The following is a 13,611-nucleotide window of genomic DNA, read 5'->3' as shown; positions in this document are numbered from 1 at the left end:
GAAGAAGAGGGGCATGTTGGGTCCCTACAATTCTAGTGATTACCCCATTACTATTGTAGTTGTATCCTTTATTAATATTGTTGTGCCCCTATTGTCCCCATATTGTTATTACTGTGCCCCATAGAATCCCTCTATTGTTATTTTTGTGGCTTTATATTATTGTTGTTAGGTCGGCTGGGTTATATTGTGACTCTTTAGACTCCTATATATAGAAAGGAGGTTTTTTCATTTGAATCATCCAAGAATTACTCATTTGTGTAATGTAAAGGAGGTTGCCCCCTCGAAGAGGCTGAATTCTAAGGCATTTATCTCTCTTTTATATCTTTTTGTGAGATGGTTTCATAACAAAATGTTTATCTTTTTCTTCTAATTTACCTTTTAGAATGTTTACCTCAACCTCCTTCCTTTGATATTGCTTTTAATTTTCTAGGTATTACTTCTTCATACCTTCTTCAACCCTTCTTCCTTCTTCCACTTGCTCCTTTAATTTGAGAATCTCTGCTTGCAGCCCATTTTCTTGTTCTTCAAATGCTTGAAGTAGTTCTTCATTCTGATTATCTAATTTTTCAAGACCTTCACAATATTGTTTAGATTCCTCTTGACGGTTTTGGACCAACCAACATGTTAGGGGATATCCCCGGTAAGAATTCCCAAATATACATCAAACCGTTTGATGTATGAGTCCCAACAATGGGTCATACGGTAATGCCTTGACCGCGGTTTCACATAGAGGTAAATAAGATGTCCTTGTTGGTAGCAAGGGTGTGACATATGCAATAAGTCAAGGAAGGTGCATGAAAGGCTCTAACACACAAAGGGTGAGGTGACTCCAGCCCTTGGAAACCTATGATAGCACAGAGTTATGAAGGGAACACACGAGCAAAGATGCATCACAACATGGAATGCAAGTTAGCTAGCAATCCAAAGTGATGGTTAAACCAACAACATATTTAATAAATATTCATACAATAAACCAACAACATATTTAAGAAATATTCATGCATACATATACAGAAATAGCTACACATGCATGCATAAACAAACAGATACATATATCATCTAGAGTACTCAAGATAGTTGAAATACAATACAACATATGCATGAAACGTGCTCGCTCTGTTATATTAGGAAGTGTAAGTTCCAGTCATACAATACATCCATTTCCAACCACTAGTTCTGACGGCGGAACGTTACAACCACAACTGCCTACTCCTCCAAGGAGATATAATAGCTCTACGCAATGGAGAAGCTATGGATCGTTACAATATTGTCCAAGCTCTCTCTAAGATAGTCTTATTGGAAGCTTGGCCGACCAAAATCCTTTACAATGAGTTATGAGGTTCAATTTATAGCAAAGGGTGCAGTGACCCTTGACATTCCCCTTTGTGAACGTTCATATATCCTCACGACTCTTCAACTACTCTATGACTATTACATTCAACTATCAACACTTGAACTTCCACTCGATAAGACGTTACATTACAATACATATGTGCCCATGTGAGACACAATGGCTTGAGCAAGCCATGCAAGATATCACTATCATTCGGACCATTGTAGTGAGACAAAATCTTTGACATCCTTGTGATGGTGAAGGTGGTGAGTTGATGCCAAGCTTGGTTGTCCTTAATGGTTCCTGTCCTCTCAATGGTGACATCTTGCTGAAGCGCAATATTGCTTCCATTGCCTCCGGGTACACTGATATGGCTCCTTTGTCCAGCTCATTTGATAGCATGTGCATGGTCCTCTTGGGTCTGGCTGAACTAGTAACACACTGATGCATAGTGTCTATGCTGATCTTCAAGTGTGTGTTGGTGGCCATGTGTATCAACTGTCAGATTGCATGTTCATCCTCAGTCGAGCTTGCTTCTTGTCTTTGCCTCAATGAGTGTGCCAAATGGGTGGATCGCATGCATGTGCACAATGACATGCATGTTTCTAAATTCCCTTACATCCAATCAAAAACATTGCTCACCTTGTCTGCTCCATGCCAACTATTGGGATGGATCTACAACTTGTATGACTGCAGTTTCCTCTATCTGTGCATGTTGCGCCCCTTGCTGTACATGTTCCTACTGTAACTCATTCTCTTGTTTGTGTAGCTCTCGTTCTTCCTCTAGTTGCTACTTTAGTACATGCAACTCCTTCTCTATTCGTATCTCTTCCTCTGCGCGATCTTGATGTTGTGTCGTCACCTCATAGTGTCGATCACCAAAGTTGCTTTCATCACAAGTGGATATGCTTGAGCTTGCAACTTTTTTCTGCCTTTGCGTTGTCAACAACCTTCCTCTTGTGTTTGTTGCGTGTAGGTATGCTGCCTTCAGCTGATGCTGATGGTTCTACTTGTTGTAATGTTGCTGCCATATTATCTTGATGTCCTTGTCTACAAACAACTCGATGTGTTCATGGGTAAGCAAGTTCATAAACACTTGACTGACTTCATCCCTAAGTGTGCTCTGAACGGTGTCTTCGACTCTGCTCTCCTGGAAGCCATTGTACCTATGTTTCTGTGAGGTAGACAAACACCTGTGATACATGGAGACATAGTAACACTCACGACAAGTAATCTATCAGTCGAAAAAAAAAAAACTTGAGGACTAACTTGCAACATACCTGTGTGATTAATCATGAAGTTTGTGCAATTTCCACTGGGAGGTCGGGAAATTGACTGTCAAAACTACGCAAGACATAGTCCAGGCTATCAGGAGGCTGACTAACTACTGGAACTGTGTAGCGCACATTCTAGCCTGGCTTGCTGAGGACTGAAACTACGCAATGCGCAATTTCAGTGAGTAGTGACATGCAACCAGCAAACTGCATTGCGCAGTTTCTGGGGCCAGCAGGAAACTGCCTCCAAGAATTGCACAATGTAAGCCTAGAGGTTAGTTTTCGGCTAGACTTGCACAATTTTTGGAGTGAAGGTAGAGCCTTCACTTCTGGAAATGTGCAGTGCTAGCCGGGCAAGGCACTGTCTAGGGCAAGGAAACCCAGACTCACTGACAGGTGACTGAAAACATGAGAAGTGTGAATTCATGATGAGATGAGTGCAAACAATAGTAAATGATCATACATGAAAACAACAAGTGCCAGATTCATAAAATGGGAAAGCATGCATGTGTGTGAACCGAGTCGCCACAATGGCAACTGTTCATGCAAAAATAGTGTCATGCATGTGACAAAAGTGATATGCAAATGAAAAATGAAACCGTGCTGCTACAATCTAACACACATCAAAACAATAGCAAACATTCACTAAAGTCTATCAAACAACACTCACATAACTCGAAACAAAAAAAATCGATAGAAACACAGCGCGAGACATGAGAAGTGGGCTTACCCCGAGACATTTGAGCTGAATGTGTTGACGGCTCATAGATGCAATGTGGTATGTTAAAGCTGCAAGGTTGATGTGAGGAATGAGCTCTGTAGCATCTAGTTGATGAGTTTTGATAAAATCGAGGTGGCGACGTGCATGCAACAAATTTTGGAAAAGTGACACTTGGTAGGAGGTTTCTGAAATGATCCTTGCATGTAACCTCCAGCTACTAAAAATAGATCCATGAATCAAGGGATTCCTTTGCATGTTTCCTTGGGAGAAGTTGTCCATGCATGCAAATCAATTTTCCTTGGTCCCCAAGGTAACTAGTCAACCCGAAGGCACATGCATCGGTTTGGTGAGCCTGGGATGAAAATTTGCACAGTTTCTGGGCTAAGCAGAGATATCTATCCCAGATGGATTGTGCAATTTCTAAGAGGAACATGTGACTGTCTCCTAGAATTGTGCAATTTCTAGGCTGAGCAATTGTCTTGGGTCAGACCTCGCATTTTTATCAAGGAAGCCTTTCCGACTGCATCTCCCAATTTCTGAGCCCAGTAGGCTGCCTAACTAGATTTGTGTAATTTTGCTAGTTGCTAGACTGGCTGTCCCAAAGGAATTACACAATTTCTAGGTTGAGCAGTTGATTGCTGCCCAGAATTGCGTAATTTTTAGGCTGAGCAGTCTTGTTGGGCTGGATTGCATAGTTTTTCAAGTGAAGGTTTGGGAAGGATTGCACAATTCTAGAGCCCAGCAGGTTGTTAGTTAGGATTGTACAATTTCTAGAGGGAAGGTTGGTTCACTTCCATAATTACACAATTTCTTGAGGGAGCTGCTCAGCCTGCAGCTGGACCAAGTATCAAGAATTAAATTGTGAGGGGTATGCAACAAGCCATCATTCACAGGCTCGCAATCTGCTATAAAACCAATGAATCTTGTGTACTTGACAGTGTAAGACATCCTGCTGAAGATGGTCAGTAGGGAGGCACCAAAACGAAGCTAAGGAAAAATTTTGGAGGGTGGTTGTAGCTGCTACAACACTTGGCGACACACTGTTAGAACTCCAACTCTCTGAATCGACCTTGTTCATGAAAAGCAAGTCTAACACCTTTGGAAGTATTGTTCAGTTCTCTGGTCGTCTTGGCTTCCACACTTGTTTGATTGTAAGATGCAGCATCTGCCAAGCCTTTGGTCGGTCGACACACATTCCAAGCCAAGACAACATAGTTGTTTCGATTGGGGTTGAGGGGTATATTGGTGCACAAGCAGTATAGTCGCCAGAGTCTTAGTTTCATCTCTGGTGTTTCTCCACTGCCAGCAGGTGTGGACAATACCCCGGCAGAGTCATGCAGGAACACAAGCATCGCTCCGCTGCTAGCGAGCTTGGTCAGTAACCCAGTAAAGTTACTTTCATCACCTCTCTGCATAAGAATCCTTTCTCTTCTTTCACCTTATTCATTTTTCTCTTCTTGTTTTTCGAATTTTTTTCACATTTTCATTTTTTTCATTTTCGTAACTATGCATAGCACCTATTTGTTTCGGAGGCAGAAGAGGGATCCTAACTTATTGAGAGAAGAAGAGAATGTTCCTTCAGAGAAGTAGTTTATATGTACCTCTGATGTGCTTGTTAAGGTTTTCCCCCTCAACTTACTCTACTTTACTGAGCTACCAAGGGTTAACCCAAAAACAACCAACTAGAGTAGGTGACACTAGTTAATGCGCAAGTGTTGTGTTTTCACCAAGGTTCACTTCGATAGTACGTATTTTCCATCAACGTATCATGGAATGAAGGTAACAAGTTCTTACATAATAGAGCAGACAACAGATAATCAAATGTTGATAGTTGGACAAGTTCTCTTGTAATTTACCCAGCTTGTTTCAAGAGTCATACACGGTTTCATGTGAAACTAACATAGGAATGGAAGCAATCATACAAACAACAAAACAAAACAAAAGTAGAAGCAAATGCATAAGCAAGGTGAACAAGGAAACAATCATACAAGCAAAAAAACATGCAAGGTAGGAAGCAGACATACATGCAAGCAAAAAAACCAAAAGAAAACACTACTCCTACTCCTAAGCTAACAATGCATGGGTCATCCCACATGAACTGATACTTCCAATTCAACCACCGGTGCATTGGTTGACCCATTTTGGTGAAGGAATGGTTTGCTAATGCTGTAGTTGCATAAAACAGAAAGCATGAAAGATATAATGATGAAGACGTACACACTCCGAGCTTACAAGCATCCACAGAAAAAAATGAGTGAAAGTGCATGACATGGTGTTGTGCTACACTACATGCAGATGTTGAGTGTATGCATTCTCTTGATTGTGACAAGCAAGCAAAGGTGAGAAAGGTAGACCACTTACATTGTGCATGTGTTCCTGTTGTGTAAGATTCCTCCAATGCATGAGTGATGGGATCATGTATTTCGAGTGGCGGAAGTGAAATCTGAGTGTTGGATTGATCTTGAATGCAAAGCAGAGAGTGATGAGGATCCTTTACTGTTTCAACAATTTCCTAATCGAAAGTGAAATGAACCTCAGGGCAGCGAGGGCTTGACAAAACCATCAACTCAGGCTGAAGTGCCTCGATAGTCTGTGGTGTTTCAACTTTGTTGATAGATAGATCATCGTAGACCAGTGTCTTAGATATATTAACAAGGATTGAATCAACATCATGATCATATGAAGAAGTAGAGAAATCACGACAACCAAGATCAGAAAACTCAGGATGTTTTTTAGTGTCCTCATGATTTGATGAATCAGGCAGAGGGGTAGATGAGAAGCAAGGATGTTCACCCTATGTGTTTTCAAAAATGACATATGACATATTGGATGGATTTCCAAAGGAATATGTGTACTCTCCACACTATAATGACAGATTGACATCTGACGTGTCCTGTGAACAATCGGAAGTAGAAACATCCAGAAATGAGTTTTCACAGGGGAAATCAGTAGTGGCAGAGTCACAAAGGATGTCAGGATAAAGAGGATGATGCACAGATGGAAGGGAGTCATCCTTCACCATGGTTCTTCTTTAGATTCTCACACACAATCATGATGAATGATGGCAAAGGTTGGCTACATAACACCAATTCCGTCGACAACTTGATCCTCATCCACAGTAGGTATCGATTCCGGAATGGAAGAACACAAGACAGTACAATCAGGAGAATCAACAAAATGCAGGGATAGAGGTTGAGGGAATGAATCCACGTGACATCCAACATGTCTGGAATCCAAATCTACACAGGTATCAAGAGCAGGTGGGGTGGGAGGATGTGATAGTTCAACAGATGTGTGTGCATGATCTCCCACATCACTCTTCGATGGTGGAGATGCTTGATGAGGTGAAGGTAGACAATCACTTGTGATAGCAACTATGCCTGCCCGTGATTGCGTAGATCCATCATCGAAGTGTGTTGAGTGGGGCTTGGATATGTGAATAAGATACTCAAATATTCCATCGAGAAATTTCCAATCAATTTCATCTTTGGGGAATTGGTATGAAAGATTACAAAAGCATGTGTAAAACTGCTCAACGGATTCATCCAGTGTTTTTCATAATTTCATAATTTCTTTATCAAGTGCTTTACAGTTAAAGTGATTGAAAGCACGGTCTATCTCTGCAACCATATGAGCAAGATAATGAATAGGTTTTTCGGGTAGCGTGGCACACCAATGCATTGGGTGCCCTCGAAGCGTGTAGACCAACAATGAACATTTCATGTATTCTTAAAATATTCCATGTCTTTCGTATGAGCCTACAATTCCGACTGCATGCCTAACCAAGGCTATGTGGCCTCCACCATCAAATGTTTTATGTGAAAAGTTATTAGAGAGCTTTTCTAATATAATGAAGTCATTTCCATAATACATACATTCCGAAAGAGAAACTCTGTAGTTAGTCATGATGGATACGCCGAGATTCAAAACAGATCTGAGGACTCAACTTGTCATCTGGCCCTCCTTCTAGTGCCAAAATGTTGATGATGTCAGACCACCAACATGTCAAGGGATCTCCCCAGTAAGAAGTCCCAATTAGACCTTAGACCATTTGATGTAGGAGTCCCAGAAATGGGTCATACGGTAATGCCTTAACCATGGTTTCGTATAGAGGCAAGTAAGATGTCCCTATTGGTAGCAAGGGTGTGACATATGTAGTAAGTCAAGGAAGGTGCATGAGAGGTTCTAACACATGGAGGGTGAGGCGAGTGTGCCCCTTGGAAATCTGTGATAGCATGGATCCAAGAGGGGAGCACACGAGCAAAGATGCATCACAACATGGAAGGAAAGTTAGCTAGCAATCCAAAGTGATGGTTAAACCAACAAAACATTTCATAAATATTCATACATACATATGCATGAAACCTGTTGGAATTTTTATATTAAGAAGTGTAATTTCCATTCATACAATACATCCATGTCCAACCACTAGTTCCGACAGCGAAATGTTATAGCCACAATTGCCTGCTCCTCCAAAGAGATATACTAGCTCTACATATTGGAGAAGCCAAGGCTCGTTACAATACTATCCAAGCTCTCTCTAAGATAGTCTTATCAGAAGCTTGGTTGACCAAAATCCTTCACAATGAGTTATGAGGTTCTATTTATAGCAAAGGGTGAGGTGACCATTGACATTCCCCTTTGTGATCGTTCATCTATCCTCATTACTCTTCAACTACTATATGACTGTTAAATTCAACTATTGACACTTGAACTTCCACTTCACAAGACCTTACATTACAATGCACATGTGCCCATGTGAGACAAAATGGCTTGAGAAAGCCATGCAAGACATCACTGACACTCTGACCATTATGGTGAGACAAACTCTTTGACATCCTTGTGATGGTGAAGGTGGTGAGCTAATGCCAAGCTTGGTCATTCGTGATGGTGTCTATGGTCTCAATGGTGACATCTTGTTGAAGTGAACTCTTGCCTTCATTACCTCCGGGTACACTTATATGGATCCTCCATCCAACTCGTCTGATAGCATGTGCATGGTATTCTTGGGTGTGGCCAAATCGGAAACCACTAATGCATAATGTCCATGTTGATCTTCAAGTGTGTGTTGGTGGTCATGCGCATCAACTGTTAGACTGCATGTTCAACCCCAGTCGGGCTTGCTTCTTGTCTTCGCCTCGATGAGTGTGCCAAATGGTTGGATCATATGTGCACACAATGACATGCATGCTACAGAATTCCCTTGCATGAGATCAAAATCACTACTCACCTTGTCTACTCTATGCCAGCTACTGGGATGGATCTATAACTTTTACAAGTGCAGTTTCCTCCATCTTTGCAGGTTGCACCCCCTAATGTACCTGTTCCTACTCTAACTCATTCTCTTGTCTGTGCAGCTCCCGTTCTTCCTTGATTTTCTTCTTCAGCACATGAAACTACTTCTCTATTCCTATCTCTACCTTCGAGCAATCTACGTGTCATGTCATCACCTCATAGCCTCAATCTCTAGAGTTGCTTTCATCACAAGATCTTCTTGAGCTTGCAACTTTGTTCTACCTTTGTGTTGTCAACAACCTTCCTCTTGTGTTTGTGCATGTAAGTATAATGCCTTCAGTTTTTTTTTATGGTGCTTCTTGATGTGATGTTGCTACCATCTTATCTTGATGTCCTTGTCTACAAACAACTTGATGTCTTCGTGGGTAGGAAAGTTGATAGACACTTGACCGACTGTATCCCCAAGTTTGCTCTAAATGGTGTCTTCGACGCTGCTCTCCTGGAGGCCATTGTACTTGTGCTACTAAGAGGCATATGAACACCTGTGATACCTAGAGACATAGCAACACTCATGACAAGCAATCTGTCAGTTGAAAACAAAAACAAACTTGAGTACTGACTTGTGACATACCTGTGTGATTGATCATGAAGGTTGCACAATTTCCACCTGGAGGTCAGGAGACTGGCTATCAAAACTACACAAGGCATAGTCTAGGCTACTGGAACTACACAATGCATAGCCCAACCTAGCCTACTGAGGACTGAAATTGTAGAATGCGCCATTTCAGTGAGCAGTGACATGCAACTAGCAAATTGCATTGCACAGTTTCTGGGGCCAACAGGACACTGCCTCCAAGAATTACATAATTCAATCCTAGAGGTCAGTCTTGGGCCAAACTTGTGCAATTTCTGGAGGGAAGGTAGAACCTTCACTTCTGGAAATGTGTAGTCCTAGCCGGGCCGGGCAAGGGAAGACAAGGAGCTACCAGATGAAAAGGGTGCCCCCCCCCCTTCATAGCACCATAAAAAGTCGTCTAGTTTTTTGGGTCCAAGCCAAGGCAACCCAAATCAGCCTATGGGCAACTGAAAACATGAGAAGTCTGAATGCATGATGAGATGAGTGCAAACAAGATTGAATGATCATACATGCAAACAATAAGTGCAGGATTCATAAAACGTGAAAGCATGCATGTGTGTGAAGCGAGTCACCACAATGATGACAGTTCGTGGAAAAACAGTGTCATACATGTGACATCAGTGAGATGTCAACGAAAACTAAAGCAGTGCTAATACAAGCTAACATACATCGAAATGGCAACAAAAGTTCACTGAAATCAAGCAGATAACACTCACACAAAGCAAAACGCAAAAAGCGAAAAAAATGCAGCGAGAGACATGAGAAGTGAGCTTACCCCGAGATAGCTAAGTTCAATCTGTCGATGACTCCTAAATGTAATGTGGGATGTCAGAGCTGCAAGGTCGATGTGAGGAATGATCTTTGCAGAATCCGGTTGATGAGTTTTGATAAAATCGAGGTTGGGACGCGCATGCCACAAATCTAGGAAAAGTGACACTTTGCAGGAGGTTTCTAAAATGATCCTTGCATGTAACCTCCAGCTGCTAAAAATAGATCCCTGAATCAAGGGATGCCTTTGCATGTTTGCTTGGGAGAAGAAGTCCATGCATGCAAGTTAGTTTTGCTCGGTCCCATAGGGAACTGGTCAAACTAACGACACATGCATCGGTCTACGAGCCTAGGATGAAAATCTGTGCAGTTTCTGGGTTGAGCAGAGATAACTATCCTAGAGGGATTATGTAATTTCTGAGAGGAATAGGTGACTGTATCCTAGGATTGCACAATTTCTGGGCTAAGCAGTTGTCCTGGGTTAGACCTTGCAATTTTCTCAAGGAAGTTTGTCTAACTACATCTCATAATTTCTGAGCCCAGTAGGCTACCTAGTTAGATTTTCACAATTTCTGCTAGCTGTTGGGCTGGCTATCCCAAAGGGATTGTGCAATTTTTGGGTTGAGCAGCTAACTACTGCCAAGAATTGCATAATTTCTGGGCTAAGCAGTCCTACTGGGCTAGATTGTGAAGTTTTTCCAGTGAAGGTTAACAGGTAGTATTACGCAATTCTAGAGCCCAGCAGGCTGTCAGTCAGGATTGCACAATTTCTGGAGGGAAGGTTGGTTCCCCTCCAGAATTGTGCTATTTCTTGAGGGAGCTACGTAGGTTTCAGCTGGACCAAGTCCAGAGAAACAACCTGTGAGGGGGATGTAACAAGCCATCATGCACGGGCTGGAAATTTGCTAGAAAAACACTCAAGCTTGTGTACTTGATAGTGCAAGACATGCTACTAAAGATGGTCGGTAGGGACACTCCAAAATGAAGCTAAAGAAAAATTTTGGAGGGTGGTTTTAGCCGCTACAACAATTACACAACAAAATTTGCTGATTTAATATGATCATTGTTATCATATGCCTGCAACTTATCTTTAATATTAACAATCTTTTTCAAAGCAAGATCAAGTTTTGTTCAAAGATAAAAAAAAAAAATTCTTCTAACATGTCTTCGTCTAAATTAGCAACTCCATCTAACATAACAAAGGTTGTTTTGTTATAATGTTCATTTTTTGACATATTACTAGGGATAGGATTACTTGGTGGTTCCCTTGATGAGAAGCCTTCCTTTTGGTTTTCTTCATGCATTTCTTATAGCTTATCCCACACTTCCTTTAGACTTCCATAATGGATAACCCTATTTAATGTTGAATCGTGTATGCTAATAATGATGTCACTTAATGCCTTACTATTCTTTTGCACTTCTCATCTAATAGAGGAATTTTGGTGTATCCATTGCATACTAGATACCAAACATCATGATTCATTATATCAAGCTTTATCTTTTCTTTCCATTGGTAATGATTATCATTTCTTAGCATAAGTACCCCTTCATTGTCCATTGTTTCTAACTTGCCTTATTCTTTTGCTTCTAGGACCATAATTTATGAATATGTTTTCTCTTTTAAATGTTTACTTTCACTTTTACCCATGAGTGCAAGTTCAGTTGTTTCATTGTCATCATCACTATCATTATTACATAGACAAGGAAGTGGACCACATATATAACAAAAGCCCATACCTCGTAATTATTTGTTATCACCTTCTTCATTCTTGATCAATAGAAAGAGGGGTGCACCCAAGCTAAAATATCTGTTGACATCTGATACTATCACTGTATCTAATATATTAGTGTCACAGTTTTTTGAATTTGAGCTATCTTCTTCTTTCCCATCATCTTGATGGATCTCCTTCAAGTTATCAAGCTTCTTCTAAAGGAACTGCTTTGATACCAATTGTTGCGAAAAATACTGAGAGGGGGGGTGAATCAATATTTTAAAACTCACTAAACTTTTCTTTTATTATTTAGATTTATGTATGTGACTATACTGGAGTAAACTTGTGTATGTATGTGACTGTTATGAAGACAACTAGCATATATCTAGTTAACTTACTTTTTAGATAATTCATCATATGTTTAACTTAAAGCGTTGTATCAATACTTCAATAGGATTTAATTATATAGTAACCATGTTCAGTAAGAATAGAATAAACCATTACACGTAAGAAACATAGAAACACACATGAACACCATGACTTTTAGGTGGAAACCCAATGTGGGAGAAAACCATCATTGATATCATCTTTATCTTTTTTTTATTATAAAAAAATACTTATTATAACCTTATACTGGCGCAGACTCATACTGTCACGTAGACACCCACATGAAGAAGGCTACAACCTTCTCTTATTCTCCAACACCCACTAGAAGGGAGTTACAATCCCCTAATCTCGTTTACTAGCACTCACTAGAAGGGAGCTCCAACCCCCTGATCAGATTTACTAGCTACCACTAGAAGGAAGCTTTTACTTCCTCACCAAAAGGCTCCAAGCCTCAACACCTTCATGGACCAAGTTTCATAATTTTCATACGGGATCAACCTGAACCAAAACATCAAACCCATAGGGCATGTTTCATCAAATTTTTAGAATGGACCCACTACCATCATTTAATCTCAATATCAAATAATAAAATTGAAACCAATCATCATATCAAATCACTTAATCACTGTACCAATTGAAACCCAAATAAATCTCAAACAACCAAAGCAGTTAGATCACTGTAAATCCATTCACCAAGATACCGGTCCACATACTGTTCATCACATAAACCAGATTCTATCACTGCAAACCCTGATCAACCGTATATAAAAATATATACGATAATATTTTTAAGCATATCCATTTATATATGCAGTTTCCATGAAGCATACCTCCGTACAAATCTCAAAACAATGAACCCTAAAATTGAATCATTGTCATACTAAAATACCCACTAAATCACTTACAGAACCAATCATAGATCTTTGAACCACATACAGATGGAAACATAATTATTATTCAACAAATCATTCCAAAAATCATTTAACCTCAACCATCATTGTTAAACCCAAATCATCATGAGAGACAACAGCACACACAACAAGACTGATCAAACATCTTATTCAACAAAATCCATAGCATATGTACGTGCCTTTCATATTTGATACATGCGTACATATATGTCCGTATTGCAGAATCAATATGCTACTACACATAATCTAGTTCATGTATGGACGTGCTTTTTGTAAAACAAACCTGCAAACACATATGTAATTATTGACTCATACCTTTGTTGCACAACAAAACTTCAATCAAACCCATACATAGTGATCAACACACATCAAAGCATTATTTTCATAGATCGAACTAACCCATAAGCGGATTATTTAATGTATAGTAATTTTAGATCTATTGGATTTGATCCATCATCATACTCCTTGGTGCATACTTATTTCAAATCAAACTATTCACTAATAAACCATAACTTGAACACTAAACACTTCGATCTTTATCTCCTTATATAGTTTACACCTTATCCAATACCATGGCACAAATCCTTAGTAGTGTCAGTGGAATTCCTAGACAAGATCAAATATCTATTGCAT

The sequence above is a fragment of the Pinus tabuliformis genome, chromosome 6, assembly GCF_031772625.1.
Source record: "Pinus tabuliformis cultivar Carrire ecotype Pingquan chromosome 6, CPIR1, whole genome shotgun sequence".
NCBI classification, from domain to species: Eukaryota; Viridiplantae; Streptophyta; class Pinopsida; order Pinales; family Pinaceae; genus Pinus; species Pinus tabuliformis.
The sequence above is the reverse complement of the archived record's forward strand: the minus strand, read 5'-3'. Positions refer to the sequence as shown.